The sequence below is a fragment of the Quercus lobata genome, chromosome 2 (assembly GCF_001633185.2).
Source record: "Quercus lobata isolate SW786 chromosome 2, ValleyOak3.0 Primary Assembly, whole genome shotgun sequence".
NCBI classification, from domain to species: domain Eukaryota; kingdom Viridiplantae; phylum Streptophyta; class Magnoliopsida; order Fagales; family Fagaceae; genus Quercus; species Quercus lobata.
The window spans coordinates 48,692,051-48,713,384 of NC_044905.1; the positions used below are offsets into that span (position 1 = coordinate 48,692,051).

A 21,334-nucleotide genomic window follows, 5' to 3' on the forward strand; every position below is an offset into this window, starting at 1 on the left:
TCATAAATTTCTTAAAAATGTTTCAGCACTCGAACCCCAAATTTCCAACCCCGACAAAGGATCACACTGGTGTTACACCCATTGGAGTTTTTGAATCCTTATCAGTGTCACTTTCTTATTGTATACGGTACCCACATCCACATGTAATCTCCATGTAAAGTGGCATATATTATGCTAGACATACACAAACTACAACAAATATGGATTAATAAATCAACTTAGTTATAACGGTTCAGTCTTCCTTTTTTTTTTTTTTTTGAGAATCTACGGTTCAGTCTTCCTTATATTATAATGTTTTATTTATTATTTTTTTTTTTTAAAAAGATTATAATGTTTTAGTTGATAAATGGTTCAGTCTTCGTTTTATGATAATCATTTAGTTATATAAGATATAAACGCCGACCTTATTGCTAGCCAGCTTTTCAAGGCACAAAGGACCAATGACAAACCAGCACCTAGCTCCATAAATACTATTGAGCGGTAATCTTTTTTTTTTTTTTTTTTGATCTGAAATACTTCAAAACTTTATTGAACCGAGGAAGTTAACAATACATCATTTAGAAGAGCTTGTTCAAGAAAGCAATGACTCTCTTCTAACCAAACAGAGAAGTCATCAATGCCTAAAGCATATTTAGTTAAGAGATGAGCCGGTTTATTGGCTTGCCGACAAACATGGGAAAAATACACGCAAAAATTGTGGGAATCAAACAACAAACCATACACCACAGCAACTATTGAAGAGGGCGGGGGAGAGGTCTCTTTCAGTGCATTTATGAGAGTCAATGAATCACTCTCCAAAACAAACTCTTGGATCATCATATCCCTCGCAAAATGCAGACCGAATTCAATAGCTTTGGCTTCAACTTCCACCATATCATCTATATATATCATATACTATATAATAAAAGTTGGGTTTAGACGTCGTGGTTAAGCCACGTGGCTTCACCAAATTGCTGAAATTTTATTAAAATTTTAGATTTTTAAAGAACTAGAAAGGAATAGTATACTACCAAGAGACTCTAATTCATTCTTATCTCTAATTCATTGTTATCATAAAGTAAGTGTATCTCTAAAAAAATTGAAATAAAAAACTACAGATAAATATTAGATTAATTAGGACTCTAATTCATTCACAACTAATGCAACTAAAAAAAATACCCGCAACTAATGCAAGAACACAGACTCACAAAATTCAAACACAAGAACAAAACCAAAGCACAAAAACGTAATCCTAAAACATAACAAAAACCTTTGAACACAACAACACAAAATAAAACCCAAATTAAATCACACCCAAACTATCAAAAAATACTATTTGAAAGGTGGTGCCATTGCAGAGACTTGCTCTTAAAAAGGTTAGCTTCTACTTTTACTTTCTTTTTTTAATGTTATGTCTCTCTATATATGTGTGTATACGTGTTTAATTGTTGGTATTAATTATGTTTCTATTTTATTTTTCTTTCTTCATATTGCTTGGTTTCTGAAAAATTAAGAAAGGGGTACAAGTTTCCGAAATTTGAAATTTTATTTTATTTTTTCACCCTTTAATTCAAAAGAAATTTCATCTTTTTTTGTTTTTAGCTATTAAATTTTTTCATACTTAAGCTTTGGTTCAATTTTTTATAGGTTCTTGCAAGGAGAGCCAAGAATCAATATACCTGGAAAGGGTTTGGTACAATCCCTATAGCCTTAAAGGAACTCAAGGTCAAGGCCTACAAAATTTTACATCATGCCCACAACCAGTCAAATGGGGTAAATCAGAACCCAACAGGTACAACTTTTCCCTCTTTGTAACAATTTGGGTTTTAAAAAATTGTTTTGGGTATTTTAATTGTAAATGTTATTTGTCTCTTGGGTAGGTTTCAAATGATGATGAAAGACTTTCCAATCCCAATACTAGAAGTCAGAATGACAAGTCGAAGCTTACCAATGCTGTCAAATACTCAAATGCTTGCTTAAAGGTATTAATTTCTTTCTAGAACCCTTTTTTAAAGAACTAAAAAAGAATAGTATACTACCAAGGACTCTAATTCATTTTTATCATTATGTAGTTTATCTCTTTAAAAAAAATAAAGAAATAAAAAACTACTTCATGTCTGCTTCATGTAAGATTGTAGGTAAATTAATATTAGATTAATCAGGACTCTAATTCATTGTTATCATAAAGTAAGTGTATCTCTTAAAAAAAAAAAATGAAACAAAAAACTACAGATTAATATTAGATTAATCAGGACTCTAATTCATTCATATCTGAAATTCAAAAAATCAAGACTCTAATTCATTCTTATCTCTAATTCATTGTTATCATAAAGTAAGTATATCTCTATAAAAAAAAAAAACACATACTGCTTCCCATAAGTGTTTTTTTTTTTTTTTTTGGTATTAACTTTAACATAAACAAAAAAAAAAATAAAAAAAATAAAAAATAAAAAATCTAATAACAATCTAGCTAATAACGTTAACTATTTTTTTGGGATAACGTATTTAAAAATAATAATAATAATATGTAATTAACCTAAACTTCTTGATTAGGTAACTTCATGGATTTTAGAGTATTTGATTTTTACTTGGACTCCTTTTCTAGGTGGAGTATGTATATATATACACCATTCGTTGGTGTAGTTTTTCATTCTCCAACTTATTGTACAGTTTTTTTTTATTTAGGCTTCCATTTTTCTACCTAGAATCATGTAGGTATGTATTTTTTACTCTAATTTTTTATCATAATCAATTAAATACGTTTTATGTATTTGTTGCCTTTAGTTTAAGCTAATTTCCTTAGGGGGTAATTTCCTTATGTTTGATCTAATTCATATGTTAATGGTTTGATCCAATTTAATTATTTTGTTGTCCAATATATATGTAAGTTGTCATAGTAAATTCCAATCATTAACTATCAAATTTACATACAATTTTGCAATCTATATGGTACTTTGTTTTTTTTAACTTTGTTTAATTTTTTTCTTGATTTTTTTTTTAAGGTTTGTCAAAAAAGATTTCAAGCATCCTAAGAAAGGTTTGTAATCTAGATGTAGAACTTTGCAATTTTTTTATTTTATTTTTAATTAGAACAAAGGTTTTATTCCTTGAATAGTTTTATCTTTAAAAAGTGGCCAATATTATGTTACTTTGTCTAAAGATTTAATCATTAATATTGTTGTTAACAATACTGCAAATCACTTATATTGTAGATTCTTTAGATATAAAATTCATATGCAAATAGTTTGATACATGTAACTACAAGTGATATTATAGCATAATTGGTATGTTAGAAGATAATTTTGTATTAAGGTGCTATCATTTTATATTTGATGGTTGTTATACCAATGCAATTTATTCATTTCGTTATAATAATTACTTATTTACTTATAATAATTATATATATTCTACAACTTTTAACATAAAACCGTGCAACGTACGGGCCTTCAACTAGTATATATATATATATATATATATATGCTGGCACCACAATTTTCCACATCAACACAACAAAAAATTTAATATATATATTTATATTATCTATATATATATATATATATATTTATATTTATATTATCTATATATATATTTATATTATCTATATATATATATATATATATATATATATATAAAACCGAAGCCTTTGAAGTTCCCACAATTTTCCACGTCAGCACAATATTAAAAAAAAAAAACTTTTTAAGACTAAAAAAAAAAAACCGGCATTATCAAAAAAAAAAAAAAAACACCCAAAAATTTCAAATCGGCATTATCAAAAAGGAAAAAAAAAAAAAAAAAACTTTTTAAGACTAAAAAAAAACCGGCATTATCAAAAAGGAAAAAAAACCACCCAAAATTTCAAAACCGGCATTATCAAAAAGGAAAAAAAAAACACCCAAATTTTCAAACCGGCATTATCAAAAAGGAAAAAAAAAAAAAAAAAAACTCAAAAATTTCAAATCAGCATTATCGAAAAGGAAAAAAAAAAAAAACTTTTTAAGACTAAAAAAAAACCGGCATTATCAAAAAGGAAAAAAAAAACACCCAAAAATTTCAGCCCTTAAAAAACAAAGCTCAAAGCGTAAAAAGAGGCTAAAACCAAAAATTTTGTCAGCACAATATTAAAAAAAAAAAAAAACTTTTTAAGACTAAAAAAAAAAATCCAGCATTATCAAAAAGGAAAAAAAAAACCCAAATATTTTAGCCCTTAAAAAACAAAGCTCAAAGCGTAAAAAGAGGCTAAAACCAAGAATTTTGTTCTCCCCAAAACCAAAACCTGATGAAAAAAAAAACTCTCTACCCCTTAAACGCAAACACAGTAATGCAAACTCATCAAACTCCCTCTCTTCTTCTTCACACAGTCCCATCTCCATCTTCAAACGCACAATTTCCTCCATGCCTCTCTCTACATACACGTTCCCTTGCCTCCAATCTTTGTCCCTTCTCTACCTTCAAACCCCTAAACTATAGTCCGCAGGCGCCAGCCACCCACTCCTTTAGTGGCAGAAAGTTTTTGATTTTGAGACTTTACCATCTGACCAGATTCTCTCCGCAAACATTACCGGTAAGTTTTTATTTTGTTCTATAATTTGGGATGTTAAATATGATTTAGGGTTTTGTTTTTGGTTGTTAAATATGATTTAGGGTTTCGTTTGGGAGTGTTTGTTTTGAATGATTAGCTTAGATTGATGGGTTTGGAGCCCGTAGTGGGTTTTATTAATTTCTATTATTGGCCGCCAGGGAGACCTATTGACAGAAGATGTTAACAACAAAAATTTGTGTTAAATGTTATTTAGGTTTTGTTATTTTGGGTTAATTTTTTTAATTTAGTTATTTTGGTTATTGGTTTTAATTAAGGTTGAATGATGAGAAAAGCAGAGCATGATAGAAGACATCTACAACACCAAGAAGCAAAAAAGGTGGAAATATAATTGAAAGGGTTTCTGGGTGTTGGTTTGATAGTCTCCCTCAAATGTGTGGGACTCTTTGATGGTGAGCATGCTTAGATGGGAGGATTTTGTGTTGATAAAGGAATTTGGGTTAGGGTATGGTGGCAGACCTATGTGTTTTAGTGTTTTTTTTTTTTTAATGGTTTTTGCTTTGTTTCTTAGATTTAGATGGTTTATCCTTGATCACCGTTCTGTAGTTGAAGCTTGAATGTTGTAGTGTAGTCATTTGACAAATGCAAATTAATTGTTGTTTAATTTTGTTGCTTTAAATTTAAAGGTGTTAAAATCTGTTGAATAAGTTATAATGATCATTGCAATAGAATAAATGTTTTTAAAATCAAACAACTACGAGATTGTGCTTTATGTTAACTTGGGATTTTCATTTGAATAAAGCAAATTGATTTATAAGGCAAGCAGTGTTATGGTCAAGTGTGAAAGTTTTAAATTTAAATACTGTCTTGGCTTTTGGATCCTTGGGGCATATTTTGATATGATTAGGCAAGGTCACTGTGCAGAATCCATTGTGTCATTTAGAGTACAAAATATTTACATTTCGTACTCTATGAAATTTGAGTGCAGTTGATTTATGCTTGGTAAAAAATTTATGTCAGTTCTGTGAAAGTCCTCTATTGTTGTTTGGATTATTTTTTGTTTCTTTTCATGCCAACATGGTCTGTGCTGTGACTGATGAAATTGAGAGAATTTAGTTGAATTCAAGGCGACAACCCTCCTAAACATTATTAGACAAGAAGAGAATAGTTTTTTATGGAATCATATTTGCTGCCTCTTATTGCTTGAGCCATAGCTTAAATACAATTATGACAAATTCATTTAAAGCTATTAAAGATGTGTGTTTGAGACTTATTAAGTTTTGTTACAAGGTGAATATTTTATATCAATATCTATTTGTTAGCATGTGTTTGAAAGTTTTAGGATAAATGAGTTAGACTATAATTTGTTATTTTTTGCTTTCCAAATTACAAGTAGTGATATATCCTGTTAAATTGGCACTGCATTCTTCTTTTTTATAATAAATAAAAAAATTGAAAAAATTTGTTCTTCCATTGGACCTTTAAAGCTTTCAATTTGAAACTTTTGTTGTGAAAAATAACTGGTAGTGATGTTTGTGGCAGATTCGAATTTAGGATTGAGGTCAATCTCGATGCCATGGTTAGTTTTCTATATTGTATGTACTTTGCGTATAGTTTATTGTTTATGATGCTTTGTTTACTCACCTATTTAGAGTAATGTTCATGTTACAGACACATCTAAGAATTTGGAAGCCCATTTTGAAGAATGCTAGCACTCTAGCAGAGAAGTTCTCCATGGAAGTCACACAAGATCTATGTTTATTTGTACTCCCTTAAATAGTAGCATAATTAGCTAGGATTTCTTACGATTTGTGTTATCATTGTTGCTAGGTTGAAAGTATTCTATGATATATGCAGATAGCTAATTATTGATTAATAAGCCTACAAGTTGCGTGAGAACTTATTTGGAAATACATGGTAATGGTGGAAGCATTTTTTAGATAGAAATTATGGGAAAATTTTGCTAATAATAATAGATAATTTTTCTGGGTGGTGATTGTTTAATGCAAATTGTTGGGATGGGTTTTAGGGCCAAGAAAGTTGAGAGTTATGGACACAAACTTGAGTTATGCAAGGTTACATGTATTGGTAGAATTGGTTGCGTGTTTAAGTTTGGAATAGGTGTGTATCATAGTGTTTACTAATTGAATTTGAGACATTAACATTAACTTGGCATTTGTTTAGAGAAATTAAACAACTACATGAAAGATTATGTGTTTTGTATGTTTGCTTTTGTTTACTGTGTGTCTTAATATGGATGCAAGTGGGATAATAAATTTGTGTTGTCCTACTAGGCAAGAAGCAAAGGCAACCATGAGATTTCAAAGGGTGATTGGAGATGATAATTTAAATGGAAGTTTTAGCTAGATGACATGACTACCAATTCCTATTAAGAAGAGTATTTAGTAAACCGTATATCAATGATATGTTATCAATGACTAAGTTTGGTTATATATATAGCAAAAAATTGTAAAAGAGTCATGAAGGTAAAATTGAAAAGCTACATACTGATGCTTTTGTAATTACTCATTTGAAATTCAAACTGGTTTCAAAAATATAGTTTGTGGTTTAGAGCATTTTCTGTTTTCACTAATTGTGTTTTGTTTCCATGTACCTGTTTTTAAAATACATGTAAATTTGGTCAAATATTAATTTTTATGCCTTACAGGGAGGAGTACATAAATTTGATTTTGGAAGATGTTGGAAAAGTCAATATCGAGAGGGAGAGCAAAAAACTTTAGGTGGGTTCATTTTCTTATTTTCCTTTACTTTTAATCTCAGAAATGTGCATACTCTAAATGTGGTACATCTATTTTGTTATTTGTCGATTACATATAAAAAAAATGTACAAGGTAGATTCTTCTTAAGAGATGCAACACAACAATCACCTCTCTCTCTCTCTCTCTCTCAATAGTGGAAATAATGATTTCAGAAATTGTGTAAATTGGCATTATGTTGCCTTTTTAATCCCATTGAGGTCTAGCATCTTTGTTTACTGGCAATGTTAGAATTTAGATACATCTTGGACATCAAGAACGATTAATGTAATTTATGAAAGATATTTGATTGAATGATAATGGAATTAACTATATTCGTGTAATTAATTGTATTAGAGTGTACTTATATCAGTTATATATTTTCTAAATATGATCTCATGATTTCTCATTGTATGTGATAGATTTTATTACTTTGTAAGTGATAGATTTTATTGGTTTGGTATATAATTTATACCATGATATATATATATATATATATATATATTTTTTTTTTCATATTAAGTTATTAATAGCTTTCCCGTGCATCGCATGGGTTAGCGACTAGTTTATATATATAACCAAAGTCTTTGCTGGCACCACAATTTTCCACATCAGCACAACACAATATTTGAAAAATAAAAAATAAAATTAAAAACACTAATTTTTTTTGGTACAAGATAGAATTTCTATTTTTGCTTAATCTAAGTGTATATGTGTGCATGAAACTCCCTCCTAGAGACTTGAATCTCGACCCTTGCCCCCCACAAACACTTATATTTGTGGAGTGACTATTGCACCAAAGGCGGCAGTAAAAACACTATTTTTAAAACCCAATACTTATTTATTTTTATATAAAACCCGATACTTATCTTTAAAAATAAACAAAACTTGATAGACACAAACACAAACTCAATATGCAGGTTTAAACGCAGAGCATCCCTCTTCACGCTGCCCCTCATTCCTTTCTCTTTGGCTTAAACGCAGAGCATCCCTTTTCTCTCAATCTTACTCTCTTTGTTCATAGCCTTTGCTGGCTCCAGTCTTGACCTCTATTTTATAATCAATGGTACCAATATCCTTTTGTAAAAACAGGCCTGTCCCATCACCATAAATTGTTCAAAATCTGTATCCTCTCTGATTGAGTTTTTATTTCTTAATTATATTATTCTGTTTAATAATATATGTTTGCAATCCAATTTGACTTGTCTTATTCAATTCTTATTTGTTTTATATATGTGTGGACGACCTTCCTGTTTGATCTTGATCAAAACCCAACCAAAATATATTTAACTAAAACTCAGGGATCAGATTCTCAAAAACATAGAGTCTCACTAGTTTTCTTGCTTAGTCTCTCTATAATATTCGCTTTCATGTTTTTGCTGGTATAATGGTTGAAAGAATGATTTAAGGATTAGTGTCCTTTGTATAGGCCAACCTAAGTGTTTGTCAAAATGTCTCAATGAAATTAGAATCAGTGAAAATTAAAGGCTTGGTAAAAATTTTACATCTGTAGCTATTGTGTATGAAGAAACAATAAATACATACAACATATCATTAAAAACATACATATCGTTAAATAATTTTTATTCATTTAAAAATCTATAATATGCCTTTTGATTTTGCATAATGATAGAGGTATTCATTAAAACTTGCTATATGTCAAGTCTCTCTCAACCCTCTCTCTGAATCTCTGCCTCAAATTTATAATATCTAATACCATGCCCATCTTGCATAATCATATATAACTAGGTTATATAACTTATGTTCTAGACCAAATTATATCTGTAGCCTTTTGTAATTTCTTGTAGCTGAATTCTTTTAAAATAGAGTTCCGAACATGTTTATATCTATAATTATTTATAGCTATGAATTGGTTTTCTCATGCACAACCTTTACCACTCCGATGCAAAGAATTATTGTAGTTCTTAGCCTGTATTGATCATATCATTTGACTTTTGCATTTGCCTTTACTCTATTCTTCTGCTTACAATATCCCAGCTAAATATGGTCATTTTTGTTTCTCTATATTACTGTAGTTCTTAGCATGTATGGATCATTCTTCATCAATTGGTTTATAATCATTTAATGCTTTCATAATCTTTATTTGGGGCAAGATATCCAGCACATGATGGTCCAATTTTGGAAATGAAATTTAGTCTTGATGAGCAGTATCTTGCAAGTGCTGGTGAAGATGGGATTGTACAATTGTGGTAGGTGGTGGAGGATGAGAGATCTAATGAACTTGACATTCTAGAAATAGACCCATCCTGCTTATATTTCACAGTGACTCATCTCTCTGAATCGAAACCACTCTTTGCTGATAAAGAGAAAATGTGTAAAGTGAGCAGCCCGAGGAAATCATTAGACACAACATGCGTAATTTTACCCCCTAATGTTTTCCGGATTCTGGAGAAACCATTGCTTGAGTTCTGCGGGCACAGTGGTGATATATTGGATCTTTGATGGTCTAGGAATAATGTAAGTAAATTATTTCAATGCCAATTTAATTTTATGGATTAAGTATAAATGTTATTGATTTTCATGAATGTGATGTTTATCTTGATGCAGTATTTGCTCTCATCATTAATCGACCATACCGTTCATTTGTGGCAAGTGGGATGTGATCATTGACTCAAAGTGTTTACACATAGTAATTATGGTGAGCTCATTGATGTTTCATTGTTTCAACCAAAAATCTATTTTGTTAGTTAAGGAACCATCCAGGGTTGGATAAATGTTGGAGCAGTATCCCAATGTTATTGTTTTATTATGCTAGAGTTATTGTTGCTGATTTTTAAGTTATGCTGTGATGCAGTGACCTATGTTCAGTTTAACCCTATTTATGGTAATTACTTTTGTAAGGTTGAATTTTATCAACCATCTTGTTGGATTTATTCCGTGCCAAATTTGCTTGTATTTTAGCAATTAGTAACCCTGTATTTAGGTGGGAATCATGCAAGGGTAGTGAGTGAGAGAGTGTGAAGAAATGCTTAAGATTGTGCAAGGATGCAGAGACTCGCGGTTGTCGCAGCTGACTCGCGACTGGCAAGCCACCAAAGCTGGCACACATTCGAAGCATGCAGGGGAGCTGAAGAGTCATGCCAGCTGTTTCACTACAGGACAAAAGTCCCAGGCTGGCCAGGCCATTAGCTCATGACTTGAACTCGTGACTCAGTCTAGTCGTGAGGCCAAGTTGCCAGACCACCCTGTTTGGGAAAAACTAACTCTTTGCATTCCTTTCTCACCCCACTATATATAGACCCTTATACCCATGAAATATAGAGAGCTTCTAGAGAAAATTTTGAGAGAGAAACCCTAGAGAAAAACAAGATTGACTCATCCACAATCTTCACATAGACTCTTCAAATTCCTCTACTCTCTTCCTCTCCATTGTTACATCCTTGAGAGGTTCTTAGCCAAACCCTTTTCTCACCATACCCATATCTATGAGAAGGATTTTTGGTGCTTTGGGAAGCAGTTAGGAAGGGACCAATTTCATATTGGTTGATGTTATGGTTTATAGTAGAATCCGATAAGCTAAAGAAGAAATAGGTTCGGCGTAACCTCATTGGAGTAGGAGCTTGGAGGGCTTAGGTACACTGGGTAGATTAGGCTTGGAGGGTCTTCTCCTGTTCATGTATTCCAACTACATTCTTTAGTGGATTATTTACTACTTTGAGGGCGGCGGAGAGGTTTTACGCTGAGGGCTTCAGTTTCCTCTTCGATAACACATCGTGTACTGTCCTTGTGTTTGCATCTCTCTTCCCTTAATATTTTCCATTTAATTTCTGCTGTGAATGTGATTTTATTTGGTCTAAGATTGTTTATCAATTCTACTATATGCTTATGTTCATATTCCGCACATTAATTGTTTGATAATAAGGTTGAATTGATAATTTGTAAATTGGGGGTCTAAACGTTCAAGGTGTTTTACACACAAATTGAACTTTCAACTTCATCAGTGGTTCAATAGATGGAAAAGTTCGTATTTGGGCTATTCATGGTTATCAAGTTGTTGACTAGACTGATGTAAGAGAAATCGTCATGGTAGTGTGTTATCGCCCTGATGGGCAGGACTTATGTAAGAAAATTGGTGATTTTCTTTATCTTTTGTCTTATAGATAGGATCATCAATAGTAAGTGATGCTATGTTAATGTCTCTTTGTTTCTGTCACAAGGGAGCATTGTTGGCTCCATTGATGAAATTATAAGATTTTATTAGCTTAATTATAAGATGTAAGGTGAGTTAGGTTGCTTAGATTTTTTGTAAATGTAATATTTACTTGAAATCACTTTTGACAGCTAAAAGGAAATAAATGAGATTTTAGAAGGAGAATGCTTGGGGTCAAGATTGTCTAATTGCGGTTGCCATTGGCTTATATGTAAATTAAATGTCTAGAACAAAGATAGATGTGGCAATAGTGTTTATTGAAATTCTTGGCATGTAGAGTGAGGCTGATTTACAATTAATATGAATTTGTATGTTTTTATTGTTGCAAAATTAAATTTGGATTCTGGCTTTGAGCTGAGCCAGGTAAACATACAGTGGTTGCAATTCTTTACAGATAGTTTTTCCTTTCTTCTTTTTTTCCATGTTTTAGATTTTTTCTTGATGGGAAAATCAACCTCTTATCAATTCGTCCAGCCTTTCCTTTTACCGTGAGGTTGATTAATTATTTTATTATTTAACTATCAAGTGCATTGCATGGGTCAGTGACTAGTATTCTATATAATAATGTAAGGTTGAATTTAATCAACCATCTTATTGGCTTTATTCCGTGTCAAATTTGCTTGTATTTCAGCATTTAGTAACCCTGTATTTAGGTGGGTTTTGTTGTAAGGGTAGTGAGTGAGATAGAGTGTCGAATGCTCAAGAGTGTGCAAGAAAATAGAGACTTGTGGCTGGATCTCACGGGTGACTTGCGGCTGCAAGCCGCAAGATGTAGCACACGTGCCAAGCATGCCAGAAGGTGAACAGTCATGCTAGCTGGAGCACTACAGGACAAAACAGCACAACTAGCCATACGGTTATCTCGCGACTAGATTTCGCGACTCAGTCAAGTCGTGAGGCCAAGCCGCGAGCCAGCCCTGTTTTGAAAAACCTGACGTTTCACATTCCCCTCTCACCCTAGTATATATACCCCTTATACCCACAAAAGAATGAGAGCTTCCAGAGAGAATTTTGAGAGAGCAACCCAAGAGTAAAACAAGATTGATTCACCTATAATCTATACATTAGAGTCTCTTCAAATTCCTCAACTCTCTTCCTCTCCATTGTCAAACCCTTGAGAGGCATTTTACCAAAACTTTGTTCTCACCATATTCATTACTGTGAGAGGGCTGTTTGGTGTTCTGGGAAGCAGTTAGGAAGGAAGCAATCTACATTGGTTGATGCTATAGTCTAGTAGCGGAATCCGAGAAGCTAGAAAAGAAAAAGGTTCGGCGCAACCTTGTTGGAGCAAGAAGCTTGGAGGGCTTAGGTGCACTGGGTAGATTAGGCTTGGAGGGTCTATTGCTGTCCATGTATCCCAACTATATTTTCTAGTGGATTGTTTACCACTTGGAGGGCGGCGGAGAGGTTTTACGCCGAGAGCTTCGATTTCCTCTTCGATAACACATCGCGTGTTGTCTTTGTGTTTGCATCTTCATTCCCTTTTTATCTTTGCCTTTTATTATCTGCTGTGGGTTGTAATTTTAATTTGGCTTAGATAGTTTTTCCAATTCTATATTATAGCTTTTGTTCATTTTCCGCACACTAGTTGTTTGACATAAAGTTTGAATTGGTTAATTTGTAAATTGGAGGTCTAAACGTTCAAGGGTGTTTTTACACTATTTGAACTTTCAATTGGTATCAGAGCAAGTACACTTCTAGTGGTTTCATTACCATTGTGTGATCCTTGACTCCCTATTGAGATGGATCGGTCTCAATCCTTAAATGCACCTCCATATTTTGATGGTAGTAATTATACTTTTTGGAAGGTTCGCATGAGAGCTTTTCTGTGTTCCATTGATGAATCTGTTTGGGATGCTGTTGAGATAGGTTGGACCAGGCCTGAGGAAGCCAAATCCACATGGGATAAGGCAGCACTCGCTGCATCTAATGCTAATGGTAAAGCACTCAATGCTATTTTATGTGGTGTGTCTCCAGATAAATTTCACAGGATCTCTCATATTACTGTTGCTAAAGAAGCATGGGAGATATTGGAGACCACTTATGAAGGCACGAAGAAAGTAAAAGACACCAAGCTGCAGACGCTAACCACTCGGTTTGATGAGTTAAAAATGAGTGAGGATGAGTCCTTTGACTCTTTCTATAGCAAACTGAATGAGGTGATTGTAAGGAAGTTCAATTTGGGGGAGAAAACGGAGGATTCTAAAATTGTAAGGAAGATCCTTCGATCATTGCCGGAAAGTTTTCGTGCTAAAGTGACAGCGATTGAAGAGAGCAAGGACCTTGATGACATCAAAGTCTAGGAGCTGGTTGGTTCTCTTCAGACTTACGAGATGTCACTGCCCAATCAACGGAAGAGTAAATCTCTTGCTCTTAAAACCATTAATGAGAAGGTGGAAGACCATGACTCATCGGGAGAAGATGTGGTTGACAAAGATGTTGCATACCTTGTGAAAAATTTCTGAAATTCTTGAAATTCAAAAATAATGGCAAATTTGGTGATAAAGGAAAATTCCAAAGTTCAGGAAGGGAGAAAAGGGAATTCAAAAAGAAAGATGGAAAAGAATCCCAATCTACACAAGGTGTCACTTGTTTCGAATGCAACGGTCATGGATACTTTAAGAAAGAATGTCCGAATTATTTGAAATCGAAAGGCAAAGTGTATGCCACGACATTGAGTGACTCGGATTCATACGACTCAAATTCTGAAGAAAGTTGTGATGGAGAGGGGAACTATTCAGCTTTTATGACTATTGCCCATGTTGAGTCTTTAGACGAGTTGAATCTAATTGTACGAGACCTTGGAGAACAAAGTGATGAAGAATCACTGGGAGCTGTTGAAGAATCAGATGCTGAAGAAGATGAAAGCATAGCCAATCTTCAAGAGAATTATAACTCATTCCTGGAGAAGTCAGGTGAGTACACAAGGGTGGCTAAGGCAGCTGTGAGAAAAATGAAGAAGGCAGAGGAGGACTATAAAATTCTCCTAATTCGATATAGGGAAGCCAAATGTGAGATAGAAACACTGAACGGTAAGTTGTCAGAAGCTTACACAAAAGTGAGATTTCTTGAGCAAGAGGTTGTGCAGGCAAATGCTAAAATAGAGAGAGTCACCACCAAGAAGCTAGATGATGCTATTTCATCTCAAAAGAGCTTTTTAGACAAATCTAGATTGGGATATACCGGAGGAAGTAGCTCATCTGGAAATGTCACTAAAGAAGTGAAGTTTATAAAGGCCAAAGAATCAGCTGATGTTGGTCCTACTGCTGAGAAGCCCAAGATAGAGGAGAAGAGAAATGTGGGGAACAAACGATTGTTGAATTCACGCAATCAATCTGTGGGCAGGTCTGAATCCCGAGCCAAGTCTCGTCCACGACCACAAAGAGGTCCTAGATCAAATTATGTGTGTTATCATTGCAGACTTCAAGGGCATACTCAACCAAATTGTCAAAAGCTAAGAGCAAGGAATAGTGCAACTCCTCAAAGGTCACAAGGACCTAGAAATGATAGAAGAAATTGGGCTGGTGAACCATCAAGAGATCAAAATGGTGATCTCGGAATGATGAACGTGATGAAGATGATTGGTGCATTCACCAACTGCTTGGAAAGCTTCACACGAAGGTTTGAAAGCCCTAACTCCCGTACCCAATCCTATAAGGAAATCACCCTAAATGCAAGTGATGTGTGGGTGAAAAAGGGTACTCATGCATAAGCATTACAACATGTCCATGCATTAATTCTTTCTATGCTTTGTGACGATGTTTGAGTGTTTGCTTATTGTTTATGTTGATGGTTATTTGTTTATCTATTTGTACACACTTTTGGTTTTCTTTTTATTTTTGATCAATCTTTTTCTTCTTAAAATCACATAAAAATTTAGAAAATCAAAAAGTTTGATTGATATTGTTGAGTTTTGTCACAAAACTTGTTTTGCCTTGTACCTGTGTGCCAATGGCTTTGTGCATTTTCGAGCATAGCTTGTTTCTTTGCACTCTTATCACTGTGGGAGATATCTTGATATCTATGTGATTGTTGTAAATAGATCTTCAAACTTGTCATGAATGATTAGTGAATGGTTATGTTGATCTTGAGACATGCATAGACTTGTGTCTATATATCTTCCCACTCTTTATTTTTGTTTTTGATAAAAAGAGCTCACCAAATGTAAATCTCCAAATGAAAAGAGATATTGAACTGCAAAAGCCTGTCGCACATACTAGTATTCGACTAGGAAAAAGGGAAAGCGACCAAAGATTAAAGTGAATGTTTATTCAAAAAGCCAAAGGCTATCTCATCAAGTGAAATATTAAACATCACTCTCACAATGAGAGGCGATTGTCTAAAAAAAAATAAAAAATCAAAAAGATCAAATGTTATGATTGAAAGTGGAGTCAAATGTATAGCTCCAAGTTATGTTATCAAGTTTTGTGGGAGGTCATATATGCATATTTCTATAATTGAGATGGGTCACATGATCTAGTGCTGATTGTGTATGCCTTGGTTGAATTGATCATTGAAGTTTCACATTAGACTAAGGACTATCTCATTGTTGATATCCACACACAACACACAAGTCTATGTTCAATAAATGCCATATTCATTTGTGTGATTGTATTGGATGAAATATGTTTTCACATGCTCAATCTTTGTTGATTCAAGCACAAAAAGATTTTTAAGTGTTTTAGGTTATTTTTGGAAAGTATTTTGTTCTTAAAATCTGAAAATTTCAAAAATGCATTTTTGCCCGGTTTTGGCAACTCAGTCGTAGGTAATCAAGTCGCAGGCCTCAGTCACGAGTTCGCGGCTCAATTTTGGCGACTTGTTCGCGAGTGGAAGGTCCAGTCGCAAGGGTTACTCAGAGATTTTCGCGGCTCAGCTCGCGACTCCCTCGCGGGTAGACTTTCCAGTCGCGAAAAACACTTAGAAAATTTTTTCAAAATTTTATCTTTGAGTGTTTTGGTAGCTTGACCTGGCGACTTGTTGGTGACTCACTTCAGTCGCGTAAAACGCGTGTTTGGCAAAAATAGGGGCAGTTTTTCAATCTTTTTCAGTTTTCCCTCAAACTTTTTATGACTGTTCACTTACTCTCTCAACTGTTCTTACCCAAACACTCCGTGTCTCCATTCACAAACTCCATTGTTGCATTTGTTCACCTTCAAATCTTCGAAAAACAAGGTATGGGCTCTTATTCTCTCACCTCATATCTCTTACTTTGATCTTCATTTTCGTGAATATTTGTGTTGGTGTGTTTGATTTTTGTTATGGGTTTGTTTCAGTGTTTTTGGGTCTGTTCTTGTTTAGATTATGTAAGAAATTGTTCCCATGCATATTTTTGTTCAGTTCTTGGTTTCATATATGTTCTTCTATTTGTCATCTTAAGTTTATCTGACTGCCTAATCTTTATTTGATGTTCTATGACATGTTGGTTTCTTTTACCCATTTTGCTTGAACCTAATTCGTATGGGTCTTTTGTGATCTCTGATCCTTCATTTGTGGTGAATCTGGTTTGTTGTCTCTGTTTGCCATGTGATTAATGTAACTCATGATTAGTTGCATTTAGCACCGTTGCATGTCTTGTCATGTGGTGTATGCACTATTTGTGGGGCTAGTGTGTTAGCATAATATTGTCATTGCATGATATTGTCCTCATTTCTTTCTGATTAGGTCTATACTATGCGGCATTTGCTTCACCAAATTGCTCATTTTTTTTTTACATATTCCCTGGTGTTTATAATTCTATCTATTGTGCTATCTGTGTGTTGTGGCCTCTTCTGCTTGATTACAGATGGCTCCCTGAACTCTGAAAAAGAAAACTCCTGCAAAGAAGGCTGACAAATGATTGAAAATGGATAATAATCTGTTTAGGTCTGTTCAGCACTTTGAGAGATACAAAGATTCTTTCATGAAGGGAACCATAATTCAAGAGAGATTTGTGAATCTAGTGGACTTAAAGGACACATTTATTCCCATCTATTTTGAGGGCAAAGGTTGGGAAAAGTTGTTAAGTGGATTACCAGGTGTGTGTGAGCCTCTGATAAGGGAATTCTACTCTAATGTGAAGATTAGGGAAGATGAGTTAGATTGTTGGGTAAGAGGGCATGAATTCACTCTAGATGCCCATGATATTGATGAGGTCCTTGGTCTTGAGGGTTTAGAGGAGCATGAGTTTACCAACTACAAAGACAGGATGTTGTCTTTAGAAACTGTCCAAAACTGCATTAGTGGTTAAAGGGAAGGGAAATGTCTCAATACTACAGCATTTCCAGTTGACATGAGGTGCCTCACCATCATCATGATGAACAACTTGTATCCTGTGAAGAAGGTCACTACTATCAACAATGCCAGAGCCATTTTTCTTATGGAACTCAAGGAGAAAACATTCATTGATATCAGCTTCCATATATTTGATACAATAATGGATGAGGCCAGAACAACTTCCCGAGCTAAGCTGATTTTTCCTAGCCTTCTCATGAGGATTTTCAGAGCAAAAGGTGTCCCAATTCCTCAAGACCTCAGCCTAATGCCAACACCCTCAGCAATCAACAAGCAAACCATCATAAGGATACAAGTACGACTTCCGGGTGATGTAGATGAAGAAGGGGCTAAACAAGAAGAAGGTGATCCAATGGATACTGAAGCAGAGGCTGCAGGACAGCTATCCACACCCAGAAGCAGAGCAAAGAGGAACAGGGCCTCTACCTTAACAACTGCACCTCAAGATGCATTTCAGGTCATCCTGGCAAGGCTTGATGGACTCAAAGATGTCCAGACAGTACAGTCTGAGAGGATGGCAGCCATGTAGAATCAGCTTGATATTCTCTCCGCAAAACTTGACAGCTTCACCACACATCATGGGCAGTGACCCTTTGGCTATTCCGGTCAAAAAGGGGGAGAAATTTTGAGAAACAGACCTTGAGGGGGAGCACTATGTTAAGGGGGAGCAGTCATAAAGCACTTGAAACTCGGTTTGTGTTATGTTTTGATAATTTGTTTCTATGGGTTTGATACATTGTGGTTTTGGTGTATTTTTGTTTCTAACTCATAACTTATAAACTTGGTTTACTCTTTTTATATATATTGTTGATGTTATTCAGTATATATTGTGTTTTGTACCCATGTTGCTTTTGTAAGCTTTTAGGGTTATGTTTTTATGCATATTTGTAGGCTTTATGGTTTGTACCATGCTTTATGCAGCCTTTTATGCTTTGTTTAAATCAGTACTTCTATCTAAATGTCTTGCATTTTCTTTTAATTACTGTCACTTTTGTGCCCTTGTAGGATTGTTCCTAGATGCATATACTTAGTGCATTATGTATTGGTTGAGTGTTAGGCATACAAGTAACTTGTTTTGTTCTTATTAACTTGTATGTTCAAGTGTTCATTCCAAGTGTGAATGAGCACTGTGATCACTACCTTGTGGTGATTACTTGGTTGATCTAGCCATGATTTGATACTTCACTTCATCTTTGCTTGATCACCTTAAGCTTGTTTCATATGCATTTCGTACTTTTTTGCATACAATGATCATGGTGTATTGTTATGTTTCAGGAGTTTCACGTTCTTATGATTCAAGTGCTTCACAGCTTCTAGAGTTAGGTGTGAGTGAGTTTTGCACAACTGTTCCTAACTCACATGTTAAGTCTAGAGCCTGTTTTAGGGTTTTGTCATGGAATAGCCAAAGGGGGAGATTGTAAGGTTGAATTTAATCAACCATCTTATTGGCTTTATTCCGTGCCAAATTTACTTGTATTTCAGCATTTAGTAACCCTGTATTTAGGTGGGTTTTGTTGTAAGGGTAGTGAGTGAGATAGAGTGCCGAATGCTCAAGAGTGTGCAAGAAAACAGGCACTCGCGACTGGATCTCGCGGGTGACTCGCGGCTACAAGCCGCCAGATGCAGCACATGTGCCAAGCATGCCAGAAAGTGAACAGTCATGCTAGCTGGAGCAGTACTGAACAAAACAGCACAACTGGCCATACGGTTATCTCGCGACTAGATCTCGCGACTCAGTCAAGTCGCGAGGCCAAGCCGCGAGCCAGCCCTGTTTTGAAAACCTGACGTTTCACATTCCTCTCTCACCCAAGTATATATACCCCTTATACCCACAAAAGAATGAGAGCTTCCAGAGAGAATTTTGAGAGAGAAACCCTAGAGGAAAACAAGATTGATTCACCTAAAATCTATACATTAGAGTCTCTTCAAATTCCTCAATCTCTTCTTCTCCATTGTCAAACCCTTGAGAAGCATTTTACCAAAACCTTGTTCTCACCATATTCATTACTGTGAGAGGGCTATTTGGTGTTCTGGGAAGCAGTTAGGAAGGAACCAATCTACATTAGTTGATGCTATGGTCTAGTAGCGGAATCTGGGAAGCTAGAAAAGAAAAAGGTTCGGCGCAACCTCGTTGGAGCAAGAAGCTTGGAGGGCTTAGGTGCACTAGGTAGATTAGGCTTGGAGGGTCTATTGTTGTCCATGTATCCCAACTACATTTTCTAGTGGATTGTTTACCGCTTGAAGGGCGGCGGAGAGGTTTTACGCCAAGGGCTTTGATTTCCTCTTCAATAACACATCGTGTGTTGTCTTTGTATTTGTATCTTCCTTCCCTTTTTATCTTTGCCTTTTATTATCTGTTGTGGGTTGTGATTTTAATTTGGCTTAGATAGTTTTTCAATTCTATATTATAGCTTTTGTTCATTTTCCGCACACTAGTTGTTTGACATAAAACTTGAATTGGTTAATTTGTAAATCGGGGGTCTAAACGTTCAAGGGTGTTTTTATACTATTTGAACTTTCAAATAGAAGTTGGACTTAGAAACTATTGCTGTACCAAGTGGCTTCATTAAATTGCATAAAAAAATTTTTAGATTATAAAAATATATATATATATATATATATAATTTTTTTCTTATCTTCTTCTCTTATAATTTCTAAGTTGTTGAAAATTTTAATTTGATTACAATCCAAGTTCTTCATCCAATCTTTTAATTATTAATTTATCTATAATTTCTAAGTGATTTATTTAATTAGCAATTGGAAATCTAATTTATTTATGAGTTATGAGTTCTAGCTTTCTAGGGGGTTAGAATTTTGGTTTCACACTAATTGTTCTTATCAACATTAATGTTATATAATAAAAAAACAATCATAGTACACGTATATAACTACTAATATCAACATTTAGTTTTATTTTTATTTTTTTAAACAAATCATGGATAGACACAAAATTATAATTATTCTTATCGACTTTCTATAAATCTCTATCAATTTTTTAGATAATTACAAAAATTTAGTTGTTGTCATCATTTGTTTAAGTTACATATGACTCTTAATTAAACCATGCATCGCATTGGCATAACACTAGTAATAATAATATTAAAAGAGAGGCGTCAAAAGGACATGTGTCGAGTACCCATCAAAGCTCTGCAATCCTTATATCTTGAAATTCCTATCTATAAATATGAAAACCAAAGTCCCTCCTCATCCATTATTCCACTTTTGTTTAGCAATGGAAATAACTTCTCTACTTTCCCCAATAGTCGCTACTCAACCAATTCCCTTTAGCAAATCAGAATGTAAAAGTGTGAGACTCTTGCATGGGAGACGATTAAGTGCCATGGTTTTTGCCGCTAGAAGAGACTCCTACGAGCCAGATTATAATGGAGGATGATTGGTGGATGAAAGTATGATCATTTTGAGGAAACGCATTCGTGAGATGCAAATGATTGAAAGGAATTATGAACATCCAGAGGATTGGATGGAGTGGGAGAAGCAGTATTACGCATGTTATGATGCATTTATATTTGTACACTAGTGGGTTAATGCAATCACATTTGATGAATACAAGGCCTACCATGGCTCTTGGGATGCTTGCACACATCACGATGAGTGTTC

The 21,334-nt window shown here is 34.3% G+C and overlaps 2 long non-coding RNA genes across 2 annotated transcripts; both read left to right on the top strand.

The window, feature by feature from the left end:
• Window positions 1–4,307: 4,307 nt before the first annotated feature.
• LOC115974860 lies at window positions 4,308–6,293 on the top strand. The gene is made up of 3 exons (XR_004088018.1): window positions 4,308–4,540; window positions 6,059–6,095; window positions 6,188–6,293. It is a non-coding gene; the product is annotated as an uncharacterized LOC115974860 (long non-coding RNA).
• Window positions 6,294–6,810: 517 nt separating this feature from the next.
• LOC115976813 lies at window positions 6,811–7,235 on the top strand. Its single transcript, XR_004088396.1, has 2 exons — window positions 6,811–6,844; window positions 7,185–7,235. It is a non-coding gene; the product is annotated as an uncharacterized LOC115976813 (long non-coding RNA).
• Window positions 7,236–21,334: the final 14,099 nt, after the last annotated feature.